The sequence below is a fragment of the Cavia porcellus genome, unplaced genomic scaffold (genome assembly GCF_034190915.1).
Source record: "Cavia porcellus strain 051 isolate PalLab524CR breed Dunkin Hartley unplaced genomic scaffold, mCavPor4.1 scaffold_10, whole genome shotgun sequence".
Classification (NCBI taxonomy): Eukaryota; Metazoa; Chordata; class Mammalia; order Rodentia; family Caviidae; genus Cavia; species Cavia porcellus.
The window spans coordinates 13880389-13901764 of record NW_026947493.1 but is presented as its reverse complement, the minus strand read 5'-3'; the positions used below and the strand labels follow the sequence as shown (position 1 = coordinate 13901764).

Genomic DNA, 21376 nt, shown 5'->3' with positions numbered 1-21376 from the left:
AGATTTTTCTTGTTGTTTTTTCTTTCTACATTGTCCACCCACAAACATCCCCTGTCCCTTCCATCCATTCATTTTCCTAAGTGATGCTGTGAGTAGCACAGTTAAATTTCTTTGAATGATTTCTGAAGTCAGTTTTTGGTATTAGATAACTAAGGGTCATACTTACAAACCATTGTATTTAATAATAGACCTACAATAATCAATCATCTTTCATGACATTTCAGTGCCTGAAATAAATTACTACACAAACTGAAGAAACCCAAGTTAAAGTCCTATACTTAAAAGTTTCTGACAGGTAAAAATTTTATGTGAGTACCAGAAAAGAGGGATCTTTTATTTCTACCAGTGGGGACAGTCTTGTCCCCAATAGGGACAAGGCTGAAAATTCCATAAGGATCACTAAGTGCTGCTTCCAGATGAATACTTATTTCTCTCTCTCTCTCTCTCTCTCTCTCTCTCTCTCTCTCTCTCTCTCTCTCTCTCTCTCTGTCTCTCTCTCCTTCCTTTTCTTTCTTTCTTTCTTTCTTTCTTTCTTTCTTTCTTTCTTTCTTTCTTTCTTTCTTTTCTTCCTTCCTTCCTTCTTTCTTTCCTTCCTTCCTTCCTTCCTTCCTTCCTTCCTTCCTTCCTTCCTCTCTCTCTCTCTCTCTCTTTCTCTCTCTCTCTCTCTCTCTTTCTTTTTGTCTTTTGAGGCATGGTCTCACTATGCAGTTCAGGTTGGCTTTGAGCTCACTTAGGAGCCCAGGCTAGTATAGACTCACAGTGATCCTCTTGCCTCAGCCTCTCTAGTGCTGGGATTACAGGCATGTGCCACCATGCCATGCAGATGGATATTTTTGAAAAGGTAAGGAAGTAAAGGCACATTTACCATCTTTCTTGGAAAAAGTCTAATGAGATAACAAACTTGCATCCAGTTGACCCACGCATGACAGGAAGATCCCCAGGGACAGTGCACGTCCAGTCATAGTGATAGATGAAGATTAAGTCACTGTCATTAGGAAGAACTTTGAACATTACATAACTCATTGTTAGAGTTATTATGCAGGAGCAATGCTAATTGTGCATTTTAACTCAGATTTCATCAGCTTTTTGTGATTTTTTGCTAAATGTTCACCAGAGGGAAATCTATAACCATATGTATCTGCTGGCTATGGCTCCATTTCTTTTATTGATGCATTTCAAGTCTCTATGGATAGGAAAATATCCTCAGACTTGACACAGGCTGTACATGACTCAGTTATAAAAATTGCCATGGTTTCTCTGAGCCATTCATCCCACACCCAGTTGAAATGTTATTTCTGCAGAAAAGATAAAAGTCATAGGTAGTCACAGGACATCCATGAGGAATGATACTCAGAGAAAATACTGATGTTCAGAGAGAGTGGTGAGAGGGTGTAGCGTGCAGACAGAGTTCAGTTCAGAAGGTTGTGTTCAGCTATGAATCATGTATCACACCTGGATTCATTTACTGAGTCAAATAGCAAACTGAACACACTATTCCAAGCATATTGTGAGACTCAGAGGAGAAAAGAGCTTCTTTCATTGTTAAGCTCTAATTACATTGTGTGAGCTGAATAAATGAAACAGGCAGAGCCTCCAAAATAGAGTTGGGCCTGGGCCAGGTTTAGCATGTGTAGCTGATGTTTCACTGGTATTCTGAGAAAAAAATTGTGTATGATGACTTATGTCATGTGTCAACTTGACTGGCCCATTGCACACAGATATTTGGTCAAATATTGTTTTATTTCTTCTGGAATACATTTTTAAAAAGAAATTAATGTTTGCATCAGTAGATTTTTGAATAAGCAGTAGATGATTTTGGAACTCAGTCTATTAATTGAAGACTTTAATAGGACCAAACTGACCCTCTGAGGTATGAGAAATTTTTTTTTTTTTTTTTTTTTTTTTTTTTTTTTTGTCTTTTTGCTTTTTATCGGTACCGGGCGTCGAACTCACAACTGCCTGCTTGCAAGGCAGGCACTTATGCCGCTGAGCTAAATCCCCAGCCCTGAGAAATTCTTTTTCACTGTAACTTCAACTCTTCATGGATATCTTGTCTTCTGGTCTACCCTACAGACTTTGTACTTAGTAAGCCTCACTATCATATATTTAAATTCCTTTAAATCTCTCTCTCTCTCTGTCTCTCTGTCTCTCTCTCTCTCTCTCTCTCTCTCTCTCTCTCTCTCTCTGTCTCTCTCTCTCTTTCTTTCCCTCTCTCTTTCCATCTCTTTCTGCTGAGCCAAAAAGTTGAATATATATTTTATTGACATAAGTTGCATAGCACTCAGTTTAAAACACTAATTGTTTATGGCTTGGGATTGTTGCCAGAGGCAATGTAAGCCTTGGTGGATTGGAGTACCCTGCTCCTCACCATGGTATCCTCCCAGGCCTGACTTTCCACTGCTAAAAGAAACTGGGGCAGACCAGATACCAAGGGTATTTGAAGAAGCAATTTCAGGTATTTTGGGGCTACATACAGTTTCTGTTACCCAAACATGGCTATCAGACCAAATCATACCATTTATCAACATTATAAATGATAAAATTAAAACAACATGAAGCAATCTCTAAATGCCCTATTTTCTCAGCTTTTGTATGGTGGTAGATACTATGGCTTTGAAGATCTTGAAGATGTGGGGTTAGGACTTTGTTATATTTAAAGAACGGAACTCGTACACAATGCATTGAGACAGTCAAGTGGATTTCCATTTGATCCGATGTGAATCCAGTGTGTAAAAATAGATTCTGATATAAAATCTAAAGCTGATGGCACTTTTCTTGACAACGAAAAACCAAAACAAAATCCTCTCAAGTGCAGAACAGACTGAAGCAAGTACAGACAAATGTCTATTCGGGGAACTCCCAACAGCTAGCACCCAAGGAAATGTGGCACCAAATTCTCAGATCCCTGATTGCCTGCCAAACTATATTTTATTCCTTAATAATTTATCAGAAGAGATTAATGCTATGATGTGATCTGTGCTGTTTAATTGGTTCCCTGGTTTTAAAGAAGTATATCTGGTATCTGGAGGACCTGACCCTGCTTTTGTGGAATTTGAAAATGATAGGCAAGCCAGGGTTTCAAGGGTTGCCTTGGATGTAAGATCACACCAACCCATTTATGCCAAATATTAACACTGTTATAGTCATCTTTAAAGGTCCTGAAGTTTCTCATGGTGCTTGTTTTTATCACATTTTGTCAGGGCATTTTAGTGGTTGGAGGTTGGGGAGAAGTAAAAGTGAAATATTGAAGAAAAAAAAAAAAAACTAGTCTTCCTTTAGTTTCAGTGAACTTTGTAACATAAAAGCCTTGATTTTATGAACTTGTATATGTATTGTGAAAAAATGCAACTTGTATAATGAACTTGTATTTGTATTCTGAAAAAAATCTTTAAATATGTAAAACTCATCATTATAGATTCTAACAATGTTCATGCAATACTTTTTTGCTTTCTTGGTTTTTAACAAATCATAGTATCCATAGGTAACTATGATTACAATTTTACTGTATTTGATAAGTGAAGATATATCTCCATCTGCTAACTCTTTTTCCAAAAAGCATTGACTCATAAAATCTTCTTTGTGATCTTGTGGAATCCACTATCCTTTTTCACATGCAAGGCTAATAGTTGTGTAATAAAATCTGATTATTTGTGATTACTGTTTGATTAAGCAAAAAAGTCACATCATAGTGAACAAGTATAGTTCAACATGTGAGTTAGTTGATGATTTAGTTTATATTAGAAATACGGTAAGACCAAAAGATAAAAATGTGTTTCAAAACTTCACTTAATCTCTTTACCTAATTGAATAATAGTTTCAGATCAATGGTAGAAAATTTCTTTAGTTTATTTTTGCTATTCTCAGTGTAAGAGAGACAGATCTATAACACCCTTCAAATGCTAAATTAACACTATTTCTAATCTTGAAAAGAAGTAGTTGAAGTATTTGTATAAATGCCCCCAGATAGTAAATATTTTAGGCTTTGTGGAACAAACAGTATCCAAATAATATCTACTCAGTTTGGTTATGATAGTAAAATAGTAATTGTAGACAATATGAAAATAAAATTCTAATAAAAATTTAATTATAAAAACATATACAGGCTAATTTTGGCCCTGGGATCATATTTTCATCGCCTGTGATGTAGCAATAATCAAATATGCCTCATCTTGACTTATATTGTTTGTTGTTTCAGTGCATATTCTGGTCATGCTCACTTACAAGCTATCAACATATTGAATCTGGAATTAGGAGGAGATATATACAATAAACACCATTATATAATGTGTCCACTGTAAAGATGCAAAGCACAATACATATAAGTCACATGCACTGTAAGTAGATAATCTGTTCTTGGGATGCATGCTTACCCATGTTTATAGTAGCACAATTCATGACAGCAAATTGGTAGAAGCAGCCTAAATGTCCATCAACTGATGAATGCATGTAAAAAATGTATTTGCATACAATGAAATACTACTCTGCCATAAAGGAAGATAAATGAGATATTTTTAGGACAATATTTGCATCTTAACACCATTAAGATGTTAGGTGAAACAAATCAGATCCTCAATCGTATTGCATGATTTTCTTACATGAGAAACCCAAAATTAAGTAAAGTAAATAAAAAAGTAGATAACAGGAAGCAGGGCAGTAGATGCTTTTCAAATAGGGTGGGGCACAATAGGAGGGAGGGGTAGGGAGGGAAAGGGGTCAAATAAAAGAATTAAGACGCGTCAGCTTTACACAAGGACTGTAAAACTATGTACTGCAATAAAAATAAAAATCTGTTCTCTTGAAGCTATTTTCATGTATTGTGACTTTACTTTGGAAATCCTATACTTTGATTTTCTTTTCTTTTCTTTTTTTTTTTTTTTTTTGTCTTTTTTTGAGACAGGGTCTTGCTATGCAGTTCAGGCTAGGCTTGAGCTCACTTTGTAGCCCAGGCTGGTCTCGAACTCGCAAGGATCCTCCTGCCTCAGCCTTCTGAGTTCTGGGATTACAGATGTGAGCCACCACGCCTGGCTTATATCTGATTTTCTACGGTATATCTCTTTTAACTCCAGGCTCAGTGATATATTGGTAGCTTCACATAATCATGATAATATATGACAGAATCAGAAAAACTACAAATCAAGGCTGGATATGACATTTCACCTTACTCCAAAAAACTAGAAATTCAGTAATAACTAATGTTGAAAAGGGGAAAAAGAAAAGTCTTTTACCTTGTTGGTGGGAATGTAAACAAGAACAACCACTATGGAAGTCAGTACGGAAAGCTCTCAAAACACTAAAAGTAGAAATTCCATTCAAAGCTGCATTTTGGAAGTACATCAAGAGATATGTTATATATTCACTTGCAGATGGATATGTAAAGTACTTATACACAACCAAGTGCTGCTTAGCTATAAAGAAGAACACGCTTGATTCATTTATAGGAACATGGGTGCCCTTGAGACCTTAATGTTAAATAAATTAAATTGGACCCACAAGCTAAAACGCCATATGGTTTTTCTTATATGAAAAACCTGTAAGTATAAATAAAGAGCAAAATAAAGGATAATAAGAAACAAAGAGGCAGATCTTTTTCACCTGGGCTGGGAGCTAAGAGATGGGGGAAGGGTAGGGAAGAAGAGAAGAGGGTGTAAGCAAAATTAAGATGTATTAGGCATATTTACCAGTTCACCATGATGCATGTTACCACTGTAGGTGCTAATAAAATTAAAAACGATAAAAAAGCAGATAAAATGAAATATACTAAAATAACTAGGAAATGATGAGTTATAACAATTTATTACCTCAATTTTTGATATACTTTCATTGTAAGTATATATAATCTAATTTTTAAATATTGGCTGTTTTGAATAGCTGGCTTATAGACTTCCTGAAAAGTTTAAAAATTGTGAACGAGTCCAACTGGTTATAGCACACACTCTCTAGAATCAAGAATCAACTTCATCCTGGGTCAGTGTACAAGAATTTATTCCAGGAAATCACTATAAGGTGGAAACTGGGATAAAAGCAAAAACATAGCTGGGTGTGATAGGACTCATGAATTGCACTCTGGGAGGCTGAGGCTGGATGATCATGAAGTAGAGCCCAGACTGGGAAATTTAAAAAATTAATGAGACCTTGTCTCAAAATGAAAGAAAACCTGGGTTCAGTCTACAATACTACACACACAAACAGTCACACAGGAAGGATAGAAAAGACATTCAGATAACAGTGAAGGGATGATGTTTTACTTAGTCAAAGCCACTTTCAGACTTGTTGAATTGATTTTCAAGACATTCTCAAAAAAATGGCAGGTTAATTTTAATTTAGTAACATTCTGGTTTGAAAATGATTTTCTGAATTGACTGGATAATTGTTATTCATAACATTGTTTCTATGAGAAAATAACTCTCAGGTTGCAAATAACCAACAAAAAGAATGCTTTCAAAACACTGTTTATGACTTGGACTGCTTGTTTATATCAAGGAGCAGGTTCACAGTTCATGGATGTATTTCATATTAATTGTTTTGCCAAATGTATAATTAATGGATCATAATTTTTGCTTGCAAAATAGTAACCAATCTCAATTTCACAGGCTTTGTCCTCTGTCTTCCTTAGCTCTCTGTGGCCATCTGCATAATGCCTGTGTACTGTGTTACCAGTCAATTGTATAGGTCCTAGCTTGCCACTGTTGACATGCCATAATGAGACTGTAAAATGCTTCACAAATGATTGGACGAAAAGAGGATTGACTTAGCTGTGATTACCTACTGAGGACGCTGCAATGCAGAAGATGGCCTGAAACAGTACGTCTCTGTCTAAGATCAACTGTTCTGCCTATTGCTGGGTGTACTTAAATTGCTAACAGTTCATCAAAGTTGGCAGTGGAGAGGATTTGCTTTAATTAATAGTGCAGGTTCACAGGAGTAACTATATAAAGGTTTCATGAAGTACAGTAAAAACACAGCAATCTTCACTTTTCTATTCACTGTACTTTATATGCTGTGCAGAAAACACTGCCCACCAAAATCTATTTCTCACCTTTTTTGGCACAGTTATTGAAACCTATCTGATTTCAAGTTTCACGAATCTTGGGAAAAGCTGTTGAATTAATGTGGTAATTTATATCATGTAATATTTTGACTAAGAATTAATAATAAAAGTTCATATACTCAGAACTTTTTATATGGGAATGTGTTTCATACAACTTCACCATCAGGTAAAACCTCCTCATCTTATATATGTGGAAAATGAAAGACCCAGAATATATAAACTGACTGGTCAGTTTGACAAGAAACTTATTTTTGCTTTGGAAAAAAAAATCACATTTCTTTTTCTTTTGTTTGGAAAAGAGTATATTAGTTTACTTTTTAAAAAGAAAAAAAATTAAAGGTATTAGTATGTGTTTCTAATTTTAAAAGCAGTTGACTTTTCCCAAGGCATGAATTCTTGTAGATCAGATGTTTATATAACAAAAAATAGAGCTCTTAATGAGAAGACAAGCTACCAAGGCATTATCATAAATATAGACAGAGCAGTTAGATAATTATCTTATCTACATACAAACTAACATATTAATGATGAATGATGTTGTCTTATGACACTTTAATGTGGTAAGAAACAATGCATAAATCTGTAATCTCTAAATAGCCAGTAATAATTTTTTTGAAATCTTTTAATGAGCATTTTCTTAAGTAGTGAGAAGAGTTAAACAGTATACTAGTCTCCTGAGTACGTAAGTGAGAACACTACTGGTATTATTTTCCAAATCATCTTTTACTGTACTTTCATCTAGATATTCTTACACATTTTTAGAAAATGAAAAGAAACTTGGAAAGTTTCTAGGAACTATGTTCATCATAAGAAAGTCTAATTAGATAAGCAAACCACAGTTTTGCAACTGGTCATGTACTTGGTCTGGTGAAAATTAAAAATAAAATTATTACAAATTATATAAAATACAGTAGCACTCATACTTTGGTATGTTAAAATCAGAGGTTCATGGTAAAATGCATATTCTGATCTATGAGTTCTGGGATGGGATCCAAGTACTGTATTTCCAATGACAGTGTTACCTGAGACCAATGCTACTAATTCAGACCACATTTTGTATATGAAAATCACTCCTTCTAATAGTCAACTTTGTATTTATGGAACTATTAAAGAAGACTAGGGTAGGAAGCCATAATGCCACTTTAAGCACTTGATTTGTTTGGGTCACATGTTGTTTATATATCGATAGCATTTTTATATAATTTGAGATGATATACTTTATTAGCTTTATTATTTCCATGCAGTGCCCAAAAATGACCAAAATGAGTTTGGTAACTTAATGTTTCACAATTGTGTGGAGGATTTGCTTCCTCCACTGGCACATTTTTTTCCTTAAAAAGTAAAACCGCTAAAGAAGACTGTCACCTCTTTTTTTCCTTTGTCCACTGTAAGACTAACGCGATGACATTCTGAAACCAAGTGAAGTTTTATATAATTATATATCATCTCATGCTGAAGTTTTAGCTGATCTCCAAGTGAGGACTTTGCGCCCTTTTCAAATGTGTCACCGTGTCTCAGACAACTACTTTTCTCATGTTTGGTTAATCCTAAGCCATCAGCTATTTATTTTTTAATTGAAACATCACTGCATATTATAGCAGCTGTGAGAAAAGCATCTCATTTATAGAGTGTTAGGAGTAGTGATTAAGGCAATAAGTCCTTTATCTTTAAAAAAAAAAAATCCTGCTTTTGAAGAAGTAAGTTTGTGATAGATCAGCTATTACACAATACCCCAAACCATTTCTGTATAGTTGTGCTATTTGTATTTGATGTTTCATTGATATAACTTTTCTAAGCCTAAACGACTCTACTAAAAACAAAGATTAAATAGCATCTGCAATGGTAGCTTGGCATTCTAATCCCAGAGATGGCAATAGATTGTACAGGTCCTCTGAGCAGAGATGCTATCATTCAGTTTGGGAGAAGTAATGGGAATAAAGACAGTATTTTCTTTGGAAAGTCGCTTAGAGGATTACATCAGATACTATAGTTGACTGAACCTAATATGACATCAGTTTTAAGACACTATTATGATGCACTTACTGGATCACAATTCCAGGCTTCTGTGCTGTTGATACTCTCCTGCAAAGTGCAATATTGGAGTACAGTATTCGCTAGGTTGATGTTTTACATAGAGTGAAATTAGGATAATTATAAAAATACTCTTTTGTATGCAAATAGAAAAAGAATCCAAAATGACCTTGTTTAGTGGATGTGAGTGTATAGGTGTTCCACATGGTAAATCTTGCCTTCTTGCTATTTAGATCTTTTAGGACAAGAGATAAACTTGATCCCATGGTAGATAAAACCCTCCAGGAACTCCCAGTCATGGTGTTTTACTGCAAATGCAAATGATCATAGAAATTAAATTGAGCTTTAATTGTGCTAACAGTTGCTTTTAATCCTACCTTGAAATGAGGAAAGAGTGTAAAGAAATGTTTCTCTGGTTAATGGGTGAAAGCATGACATAAACAATGATTCTTTGGAAGATTAGCAGTCCTGAAGAATGCAATTAGAGAAAGGAAGAACATTTAGACAAGCTAATGCTTAGTAGCGTGCAGCAGGGTAATGCCATGAAGAATTTTATCTTCAGGATAGATGGAATCCTTTCAAAGCTTTGTACTACTTCACAGGAAAATTGTTTTAGGTAATTCAAAATAATTAAAAATTACCTCAATTGTAAGAAAATGTGTCCTAAGTCTTGTGCTAGTTTCTACCTGTGAGCATATTGGGCTTTTTTTGTTTGTTTGTTTGATTTTTATTTTGTTTTTGTTTTCATACTGAAGATCAAACTCATGACTTTGTCATGAGTTTGCCAGGCAGGCACTTATGCCACTGAGCTAAATCCCCAGCTGAACATATTGTTTGAAAGCTATGTTGTTTGTGGTAAATATCCAGTACTGACCACACATCCTGAGACATAGTGGGTGCTTACTAAGTATATTAATGTGTATAGTTCACATCAGCAGGCTCAGAGGATAAATAAATGAAAGTATAAGTTTTACAATAATTCTTAATGGAAAGAATAATTATATATTTTATTGTTTCACTTTCTGGAAAACAGTACTTGATTAATTTATATTAATAGATAAACTTACCTGGAGTTCCCTTTAGTGATTCTACAATCATCCCCTCTTTCAGTTACTTTTCTCATTGCTGAGACAAAATACGTGTTAAAAAGAAAAGGTTTATTTCAGCTCACAGTTGGAAATATTTCAGTCCAGAATCCAATGACTCCAAGGCAGGGTTGCATGGTAGAGGGCCATCACAGCGATGAAAGAGTTCATGTTGTTGCAGGCAGGAGGCAGAGGCAGCAAGCAGCAGCCTGCCTTCTTTCTGTTTCCTTCTGCTGTAGGCTACAAGCCTTTGAATCAGTGGCACCACAGCCAGGCTGGGATTTCCACTGCCCATAACCTTAATTCAAGTACACCTTTAATCCCAGTATCATACACCCTAAATGTAGCCATTTTTGAAAAGTCCCCCCTCTGGCCACAAGAGGCTTTAGAAGGACATCTAGATAAAAGCCATAACATCCTCCAATTATTTGTATGTCATTTTAGCCAGAAAATGGAGACTTTTTCCTTATATAGATTTCTCTGCCAAACAGAAAAACATGTTAAATCACTAGATTTGAAATAATATCTTTACTACTTATAATATACATGGTTTTGGCAAATCATATACTTTTCTTATCTCTCATTATTTTTATGGATTTTTTGTTTTCATTTTGTTTATAAGATGCAAATAATATTGTTAACATCAGCTACACAAATATTATAGTGTGTAAGAAATGATTATAAAGCAGTACTTTAATGGGCTGGGGATTTAGCTCAGCGGCATATGCGCCTGCCTTGCAAGCAGGCAGTCATGAGTTCAATCCCTGGTGCCGATAAAAAACGAAAAAGACAAAAAAAAAAAAAAAAAAAAAAAAAAAAAAAAAAAAAAAAAAAAAAAAAGCAGTACTTCAAAGACCTATACTATAGTGGGTATAGTACTACCACTTTTTCTTGGATTTGAAATTCTAATATATTTGATGACTGACATGTTCAGAACTCCACTTGTCAATGTCATGACAATGCTAAATTGATGCCAAGATTTTTTAAATGTCTCATTTCAGTCCTTGTGAGGTTGTGAAAAACATCTGACAAGCTGGAAATTTGAGATCTACTTTTGGAGTAGCTTTTCTGTGGTGGGTTGTAGAAATAGGCCTGGATTTTGATGACAGAGACGGTGATTACAATTATGACAATGAGAATGCTGTTACTGTTTGGATGAGACTGGAGCTGCATAGCCAGGTGGGATTGGATTCTAGCTAGTTGAAGATGACGTAAGACCACCCTGTGTACATGGTAAAGAGTGAACACAGAAGAAATGAGAATCACATGGCGGTATCATAACAGGTTTTCCATGCAGTAAATTGGGAATCTTCAGAAAATGACACTATGGAAGAAGTTAAACAGCTTAAAAATGATGGTGCTACATTTGGCAACATCAGACAGGCTAAATTAAAGCAAATTAATATTCCAGAAATGATGCAAAAAGAACCTAAAAGAGAGTAAAATGGAATCCAAAGAGAACAGAAATACATTAACAGAAGATGAAAATTATGACCTGAATCACAGCTGGGAGAATGAGAAAGAGAAAAGAAAGATTATGTAACCACGAACATAAGCACTGAAAGTTCTAACTAGAGCAATTAAGTAAGAAAAATTGCCATGGTTACTTCTTGGCAGCACGGCACCTTTCTGGCAAGCATGAGGTCCTGGGTTCAATTCCTAATAAATAAAAGACATCTAAAACAGAGTGAGGAATTAAGATGAGCATCATGGCACATGTCTACGATTCCAGCTCAGCTATTCAGGGATTGGCATGGAAGATCATAAATTTGAGGCCAGGCTACAGAAACTAGGGGGTCTTGTTTTAAAATCAGAAGGAGGGAATACAGCTTAGTGGTAGAATGTAATTACCTTATGTAATCTGAGTGAGACCCTGGATTGTACTGCTCACTCCCCCAAAAGAAATAAGTATTATAAAATTACTTGTCTTCATAATCTTTTTACAGATGATATAATATAACATATGGAAAACACTACATATTTCATACACATAGTAGTTGCACCTAACAAATGAATTCAGAAAAGTTTCAGATTACAGAATTCAAATGAATCAATTATGTTTGCATGTATTAACAACTGACAACCCTAAAAGTATACCTAGTAAACAATCCCATTCAAGTTAGAATCAAATAAAATAAAAATGTTTATCACAAATTTAAGGAGGCAAATGCTTTATTCACATTGCCAAAATAAAGAAAAATAAACATTTTAAAATATAAACATTGCTACAATAAAGAAAAACAAATGAATGGGAAATCATCCTATGCTCATGTATTGGAAGACTTAATATTGTTAATATGTTCATACTACCTAAAGGCGAACAAATACGTTATGTATATAGATCTCAGCAATAATTTTATTGAACATACAATCCTAAAATTCATGCAAAGGTCATAGCCAAAACAAAACAAAACAGACAAAAAAAAAAAAAAAAAACACAACTTTGGGGGGAAAAAAAAACAGAGCTAGAAGCCTTACATGTACTGATTTTAAAATGCAATACAGTGTTCTACAAATCAAAACAGTATGGTGTAGTTACAGAAACAGGTGAAAGGAACACTGGGAAAGACTGGAGGGTTCAAAACTACGTATTCAACATATGCTGAGTACAGCAAACAAATACAACAAACACATACATATGTATAAAAAAACATGTATATGTAAACAAATAAATAAGAGTTATGACAAACAAAGAAATCCATATGTATTCAGGGTATGCAGGACACTGGAAAGGAAACAGTGATTTGAAGGCAATCTAACTAATGGGAAAAATATTTCTACACTGTGTGCCTGATAAGAAGTTAATATCAGAGCATATTACTAACTCCTACAACCCAATAGCAAAACAAATGAAACAAAACAGCCTAACTAAAACATGTATTAATAAAAAAAAAAAGAACTGGGGAAACATTAGAACACTGGAAACTTTTCTCCAAAGAAAACATACAAGTTGCCAAAAAAAAAAAAAAAAAAAAAGGCATGATTAGAGGCTCAAAATCACTAATCACAAGGAAAATGCGAGTCAAAACCATGAGACATCACTTTACAACAGGTAGTGATGATTTTTTTTAAATTTAAAAAAACTTTTTATTCTATTTATACACTTTTGCAGTTCATATAGTTTACAGTCATCTTGGGAAATGGTTACACGTACACATTACAGCACTTCTTTTTCCTTTCTCTTCCCTCCTTCTCTGTCCTCCTCCACATGCCCTATTCCAGTTTTCATTCTTGCTGATACTATTTGCCTTACTTCACATTGAGGCACATAGTATTCAAATTAACTGGGGATGTCAGGTTCCTGGACGCAGCATATTTATTCTCGCTTAGCCTCCCCCTCCACTGATCCCTTGCCTTGTTTCCTTGCACCACTTCTCTGTTTCAAGTGATCCACTCCCTCCTTCTTTCTCTCCAAGTTCTTTATGATTTTGATTGTGCTTTGCCTCACTCAAGTGAGAGATATCAAACCGAACTTAAGCTTGTATATCTGACTTACTTTACTGAGTATTAGATTTTCCAGGTGCATCCATTTCCCTACAGATGTCTCAAATTTATCATTCTTTAGAACCAAGTAGTATTCTATTAGATAGACAAATAAATAGATAGAAAATAGATATCACATTTTCTTTATCTAATTATCTATTAATGGATAGACATGCTGCTCCCAGGATGTAAATATGAGTTTATCTACTCTAAACATTGGTATGTATGCAAAGTTTTTGTATGGTGACTTAGGCACTTTGGGGAAGATACTTAGCAGGGATAGCTGGATCCTATAGAATTTCTATCTCAATTCTTTGAGAAATCTCTATACTTGTCTTAGTCACTCTTCTTATTGTTGAAACAAAACATCTAACATCCAGAATTAAAGGAGGAAAGGTTTATTTGGCTCACATTTTGTAGGGGTTTCAGCCCACAGCTGGCCAGCTCCAAAGAAGGGTGGCATGGCCGAGGGACATCTCTGTGGGGAAACAGCACATGGAAGGCAGAGCGCAGTGAAAAGAAGGAGGCAGTCAGTAAAAGGGTCAAGCCTCTTTCTGTGCCTTGTATTTTATCCAGGCTACTCTCACCTTTAATCCTAGTGCTGCTTGTGGCTAGCATTGCACCCAACTCTTGCCCAGAGTCATACTCTAGATCCAGCCACCCCTGAAAAAGCTCCACCTATAAAAAGGCTTTGTGGGGATTCTTAGACACAAGCCATAGCCACACTGATTTCCATAATGATTGCACCAGTTTGTATTCCCACCAACAGTGAAGGAGGGTTTCTTTTTCAACCCACTATGCCAGCATTTGTTATCGTTTGACTTCTTCATGGTTGCCATTCTCCCCAGAATAAGGTGTAATCTTAGTTTTGTCACAGTATGTGTTTCTGTAATGCCTAGAGATGCTGAACATATTCATGTGTTTTTTGACTCTGTATTTTTTCTGTAAATTTTCTGTTCATTTCTCTTGCTCCTTTCTGAAGTGGGTCTTTAATTTTAGGTGGTTTAATTTTTTGAGTTCTTCATATATTCTAAATATTAATACTCTGAAGAGTAGCTGGCAATTTTTTCCCATTCTGTAGATTTTCTCTTCACTCTACTGATTGGTTTTCTGCATGGAAACTATTTATTCTGATATAATTTCATTAATTGCTTCTTGTTGCTATTTCTTGTGTGGTTAAGGTTTATACTCATGTCTTCAAATGTTTTATCTTTCTATCTTCCAGTAGGTTTACTGTCTCTGTTTTAATGTTTAGATCTTTGCTCCATTTTGATTTTAACTTAGCATATGGTGAGAGGAGAGGATCCAGTTTCATTCTTCTACAAACATATAACCTGATTTTCCAAAACCACTTGTGGAATATGGTATCTGTCTATTTTGGAATAGGCTGTCTTCTAACATATGCTTTTAGAATCGTTGCCAAATATTAATAGTTGAATATATTTGGGGCCATTTTGGTACCCTCATTCTGTTCCATAGTATTGTTTGGGGATTTGAAGTAAGGACACTAATGTAGGAACTGAGATGGAGAAGATAACCTAGACAGCTAATGAATCAGAGCCAATGAAAGTACAAACACAAAAAGTGCAAAACTTGTAAATTCAAAACCTATAAACAAAACATAACTCTATACTAATAAGTAAATCCAGAAATAAACTAAAACTCAAACCTGTAAGATCTTTGCTAAGAACACAGGTTAAATATTCCAGAGACAGTGCATATGTGATTCATATGTAGCTTCTTTGCCATACAGTTGGAGTGCTAGCACCCAGGAGCTTCCCTGAATCTTCCATGGCAGTACTGAAGCTAAGTCATACCCAGTGCTTCTTTCTGCCAGGTTTCAGAGATTCTTGCAGAGCCTGCTTCAGTGCAAGTTCTTGGCTTAGAAACTCTTGATATCCCTCTCCCTGGGTGTGATGGTAGAATCAGCAGACCGATTCACTGACATGAGTGCTTACTGAGTCAAGAATATTCCTGTGCAATCAAATCAGCTACAACAGTAACAAGCTCATCAGTTATAGTGGTATCTATCTGGGCAAGTTTAGAGCATAGCATGAAACTCACTTTTGGATTTTCCTTTAGCCTACAGAAAAAATCCACAGAATGTAGCAACATAATCGCCCAAATATTGGCCCACAACTAATATGCACTAAATGGGTAGTGTGTCACTTATTATGGTTAAAAAAAGCCATTTAACACTAATTTTATAGAATCAGTTATACAGAACCAAGAGATATTGGGGCCTGGGTAAGCCAGGAGGAGAGAGAGTAAAGAAAAAAATGTACTTTTTAAAAGTCTTGGTATGGGGAGGAGGAAATAGGAGCACACGGAGTGCTAATAGTGGCAGAGGCGTGTTATATGTTTAGATGGAATAACAGGGAAAACAATATAAATCATAGATGAGGAACAAGATGAAGAAAGAGTCTATTGGTGATATAAATATAAGAGAAAAAGCTAAAGGGTGACAGCTGAAAGGGGAGTAGAAAAAAGAAAACTAGAAGGATAAGAAGCAGGAGAAAGAATCAAGTGAAAAGACAAAGCTAAAATTAAGGAATAAACAGTGACAGGAGAGAATTCCCTTATCCTCCATAAAATATTTGGGAAGAAAAGAGCAAGAGAAAGAGAAACAGTTGTACACACTCTCACCCACTCTTAAAAACAAAGAGGCAAATAATGGAACAAAAGTGATGAGAGATGAACAGAACAAAGAAAATAGCAAAGAAAGAACGACAAAGAAAAAAATATCCCATTGTGTTGGAAATGAGGCTTTTTCCCACAGCTTAGGAATAAGGAGTAGAGCCCAAGCCAAGATATAAGTCTGCTCATGCTGGAAGTCTGAGGTGCCAGTCTCCCCACAAAACAGTGCTAGATACAGACATCACATACAATGGGAGGAGGGCACCCATGTGGCCTTGAAATCCTAAGTAACTCGTGCTGAACCTGGCCTCTGACTGCATGTGCTGGGCCCATGTTGATGGGTTCCAGCGTGTCAGCAGGACGCCCTCCAGCGTGCTCCTCAACACCAGCTGTGTTCCACTGCCGTCCTTCTCCCATTAACTCTGGCAACTTGACAATGTGGAGGTAGGCCAACGTGCCCAGGGAGATGAGCTGGAACCCAGGTTCAGATGCTAAGCCTTCCCTACAATTGTGCCTCACCAGCTCTTACTTCACAGTTGTGCCACAGGCACCTGACTGAAGTCGCTCACTAACTTTGCTGTGGATGGGGCACTCTGAGCAGTATCTGGTGTTTTTCTTGAAGGCTCCAAGTGCTGCTAGTTCTGTCACTCCTATGCAGTTCTGTCTTCCTTGTGGAGTGCTCCATAGCTGTCTTCCATAGTGTTCTTTGGGTTGGAATCTTCAAAGCAGAATTCAACATGATCACTATATTGTGTTTCCTTTTATGACAGATTTTCCTCCTCTCTATATTTTTTGCTGATGTACTCTGAATCACTCTGACATGGCTCCTCCTCAACTCAGCCATGTTGGGGCTTCCAGATCATTCTTTCTCAGTGGATCTTTCCTCAGCATCTCTGATGTAACTCCTCCTCTAGTCATCCATATTGATTGTCCTTTTCCAGATTTTTGCCTCAGCTGAGGTCAGGTCTGTTTTTTTGCCTGGCACTTCTGCTGCTCCATGCATAGCCAGTCACTGGTTGGTGGTGGTTGTGCCAATGCATGGAATCCACAGTTGTGGGTTTGGTTGAGGACTAGCCTACAAATCTGGGCATTCTGCCAGTGTCCCAGGTCTGGATGATTCACTTTTAAAAAATCAAAAAAGAAAAACTGTAAGTTTTGGTGGTAACAAAATGGAAACCCTGTGCACTGCTGGTGGGAATCTAAAAAGAAGTGTCTATTGTGGGAAGCAGTGTGGAGGTTTCAGAAAACAAGATTTCACTGACAGCATGTGAGTTCATGCAATACATACTGACCTAGTAATCCTAATTTAGAAAAAAAATGGTATCGGGATCTTGAAATGAACATTCCCTTGTTCAATGAAGCATTATACAAAGTAGCCAACATACGGAAACAACCTAAATGTCCAGTGAAAGATGAATGGGTAAGGACAATCCAGTATACAAGTACAATGAAGTACTATTCAGTCACAAAAATGTAGGAGATTGTATAGTATACAATATATCTTATACTATGAAGTAATATGATAGCATTTGAAGTCATCATCCTAAGTGAAATAAACAGTCACAAAAGAATAAATATTGTACAGTTCCACTTTTATATGTTATCTAAATTAGCTGATTGCATCAAAGAAAAATGATAGCTGCCAAATGCTGAGTGTTGGGGATAATGGGAAGTTACTGACCAGTGGGCATAAAGTTTTATTATGCAAGATAAAAGTTTCAGATACCCACTACGATATTGTACTAATACTTATGGTACATGCAAAAGCTAGAAGTATTTTTCTCATAATGAAAAATGAAGCATATAAATTAATATTAAATATGACTATAGGAGACAGTTTACCTAGTGTTTTATATGTGAGAACAAGCAAAGGGATGAGGCTGTATTTTGATTTTCCCACTTAGTAGCTATGTGCCTCTGTATATTTAATTTCAGTTTTTAAACTAACTTTAAAAATATGCATCCCAAGTGATCAATTGGTATTCAGTACTATGTGTGTAACATATTTACGAACTCAGTATGTATTGCATGAACTCACAGAAATATTGCATATCTCTCTAACTCACAACATTATTTTGCTATTATTTGGCTGTATATAGGTAATACATACTCTTTTTTATTCCAAAATATTTAATACTTATACAATGCATTTGTTACAGGAGTTTTTCCCCCCCTTTGTTTGTTTGTGCTGTGGTGATAACGATTGAACTCAGGACCTTGCATGTGCTAAGTAGTCATTCCATCATTGAACTACACCCTTCAATTCATTTAGTACAAGAGAAGATTTAAGTGAAAAAGAGGGAATTCAGCAAATGGGGCATCAGGGTGAACTTCCGTAATTCCAGCCCTTGGCAGGCTGAGACAGAAGGATCCAGGTCAGCTACATGGGGAGTTGGAGACCAGCCTATTCTACATAGTGAGATCTTGTCTCAAAAAACAACAAAACAAAAAACCCCAAAAAATTAATAGAATTCATTCTTTCAAAGTACATATATATCAAGTTATAGTTATACACAGTGTTGGGAATAGATATAAAATTTAAAAAATGGTTTTTATCCTAAAAAAGCCTTGTGGGTCATGTACGATGGAAGCTATAACTACAAACATACTTAAATAAAAATAAGCTTTATAAGGCTAAATGTGACAGGTGACCATCTTTACACCTTTAATCAATACCAATCAGTATCCTTTATTATGTACAAATTAACATATAACTATGAATTATATGCAATAGTACTAAAGTACATACACAAGTTAGATATCAAATATTATAAGATGTAATCATGTCAAAATATGCTAGTTTTGTAAAAAAATATTTTATCAAAAATTATTACTAAGAAAACTATAGAATAGTTTCAAAGTCTGGTTTTAGTGTTTCCAGAGAAGATATTTTGTTCAAAATTTTATCCTATTTGAATCATATCTCTTGCAAAGGTGGAGAGATTCAATTAGAAGGTGCCCATTTCCTGAATCACTATCCTTCTGTCTTCACACATGATTTTCTCTACACTTACTAATGCGTGTGTACCAAATGCCAGCTGCTGTTGAAAACCATGGGGAGAGAGAGTCACCAGCACAGGCATTACTCCCCTCAAGGAGCTTCTACTCTACTGGTTTGAGGAAACACTAAGGATGCACCCACACTTTTAACATTTCAAATTAGTCCTAAATGCTGTAGTGTAAAGAAAAGTTAAGCACAAAGTGTAAAATACAGTGTAGGGTTTTGTGTGGTGAAGGTATAAGATCTAAGATCTTTGACAAGGTGATATTTGAGAAAATCTTTGAAAGAAATGAATGTAAGCCTTGTCAAGCTAGTAGGAAAAAAAGGTGCTCTAGAAGGAGCCAGTGTGTGCCAGGACCTGAAAATCACAAAACCTATTATGTGAAGGATATCGCTTAGCTGTTAGTGATGAGAAATGAGTTCTGGTCAGATTTTATATGTAAGCAGCAAAAGAAGTAGTAGACATATGTGTTACTCTAAGAAGCAGTAGTGTTCTGGAAAACAGCCAATTGATGCAGGAAAAATGTGTGTGTGTGTGTGTGTGTGTGTGTGTGTGTGTGTGTGTGTGTGCAGTGCACATTGAAATTTGATGACAGTGAGAAATGTTTGAACAAAATGTTTGTGCAAGTGTTGCCCCTTCTAATTTAGACACTATTAGAGAAAGACATTTGTTTCTACAAATAAGAAATCATTATTGGAAGTTATACAGTCAGAGATCAGCTCTTATAGTACTGTTTCTTAACTGAAGCAAACCTCTGTAAAGTTACTAAAGGATTTGCTTATTCAGGGATATCTTAAATGGTTATAGCAGGCAGATCATTATTCATGTCTTGAATCAAGTATTATTGTTAGCACGTTGAAACCAAAGTTGGGATTTGCCCATTATTTTAGAGCTGAAACTATAAATAGAATTCTGTGTGATCTGGCAGCCCCAATTCTGGGAATATGGCCAGAGGAATCCAAATCAATACATTGAAAATACCTCTGCATTCCAATGTTTATTCCAGCCTTATTCCCAACAGCCAAAATATGGAAGTAACCTAAGTGACCTCAGTGAATGAATGGCTAATGAATATATGGATGGAGATGGAGTGAGAAGTGAAACAAGCCAGGGACAGGAAGACATATACTGAATGTTCTCATTTCTATGTGAGAAATTTAAAATTTGACTTCATAGTACAGCGTAGAATAGTGATTACTAGTGGTTTGGAAGTAGAATGAACCAAAGATAGAGGAAGGTTGACTATGATAGCAAAATACAGTTACTTAGAAAAAATAAGTTCTCATGTTCTACATCATGGGTTGACTACTATAGTTCATAACAATTTATTATACATTTGTTTTTGGTACCAGAGATTGAACTCACGATCTCGCACTTGCCATGCAGGTGCTTGTGCTACTGAGCTAATATCCCAAAAATGTATTTTATAAGTAACTGAAATGACCGAGTTGGAATATTCCCAACACAAAATTATAATAAATGTTAAATATTTGAGGAGAAGGAAATATTAAACATCCTGATTTGATTACACATTGGATACATGCATCAGATTTTCATACTATACCCTATAAACATGTAGTATTATTCTCCAGTTAAAAAGAAAAAAAGAAAGTCATTAACAGAAGAAAACATGGTATCTACCTAATGGAAGGAAATTCTCTTACTGTATAAAACTGGAGGGAAGCATGTTAAGTGAAATAAACCCATTCACACAAAAACAAATACTGTATGATCTCACTTATGTGTGAAATCTTAAAAAGTCAGTCCTTAACTGAAGAAAATGTAGTCACAGCTGGCAAGCTCAAGGGAGAGCGGTTGAAAGGAAAGGAAAGTGTTGATCAAAAAGCATAAAATTTTATTTAGACCACAGGAATATATTTTCAAGAATTTTACATTTCGGTATCATAGTATATTGATATATATTTCAAATATGCTTTGATTTTTTAACATTCTAAACTGCAAAGACTGATTGTTTGAAAAGGTGGTAGGGTAACCATGCTGGCTGGATCTTTGTAGAATATGTGCCTGTATGAAACATCACACTGTACCACATAAATATGCACGATTATTTGCCAATTTAAAGTACATTT

At 35.5% G+C, this 21376-nt stretch overlaps 1 protein-coding gene and 1 pseudogene across 1 annotated transcript in view; both read left to right on the top strand.

The window, feature by feature from the left end:
* The window catches only part of Znf385d (zinc finger protein 385D), a 980325-nt gene that overhangs the window by 498619 nt on the left and 460330 nt on the right, over positions 1-21376 (top strand). The window lies entirely within an intron of this gene.
* Positions 2553-3399, top strand: LOC111754623 (U2 small nuclear ribonucleoprotein B''-like; annotated as a pseudogene).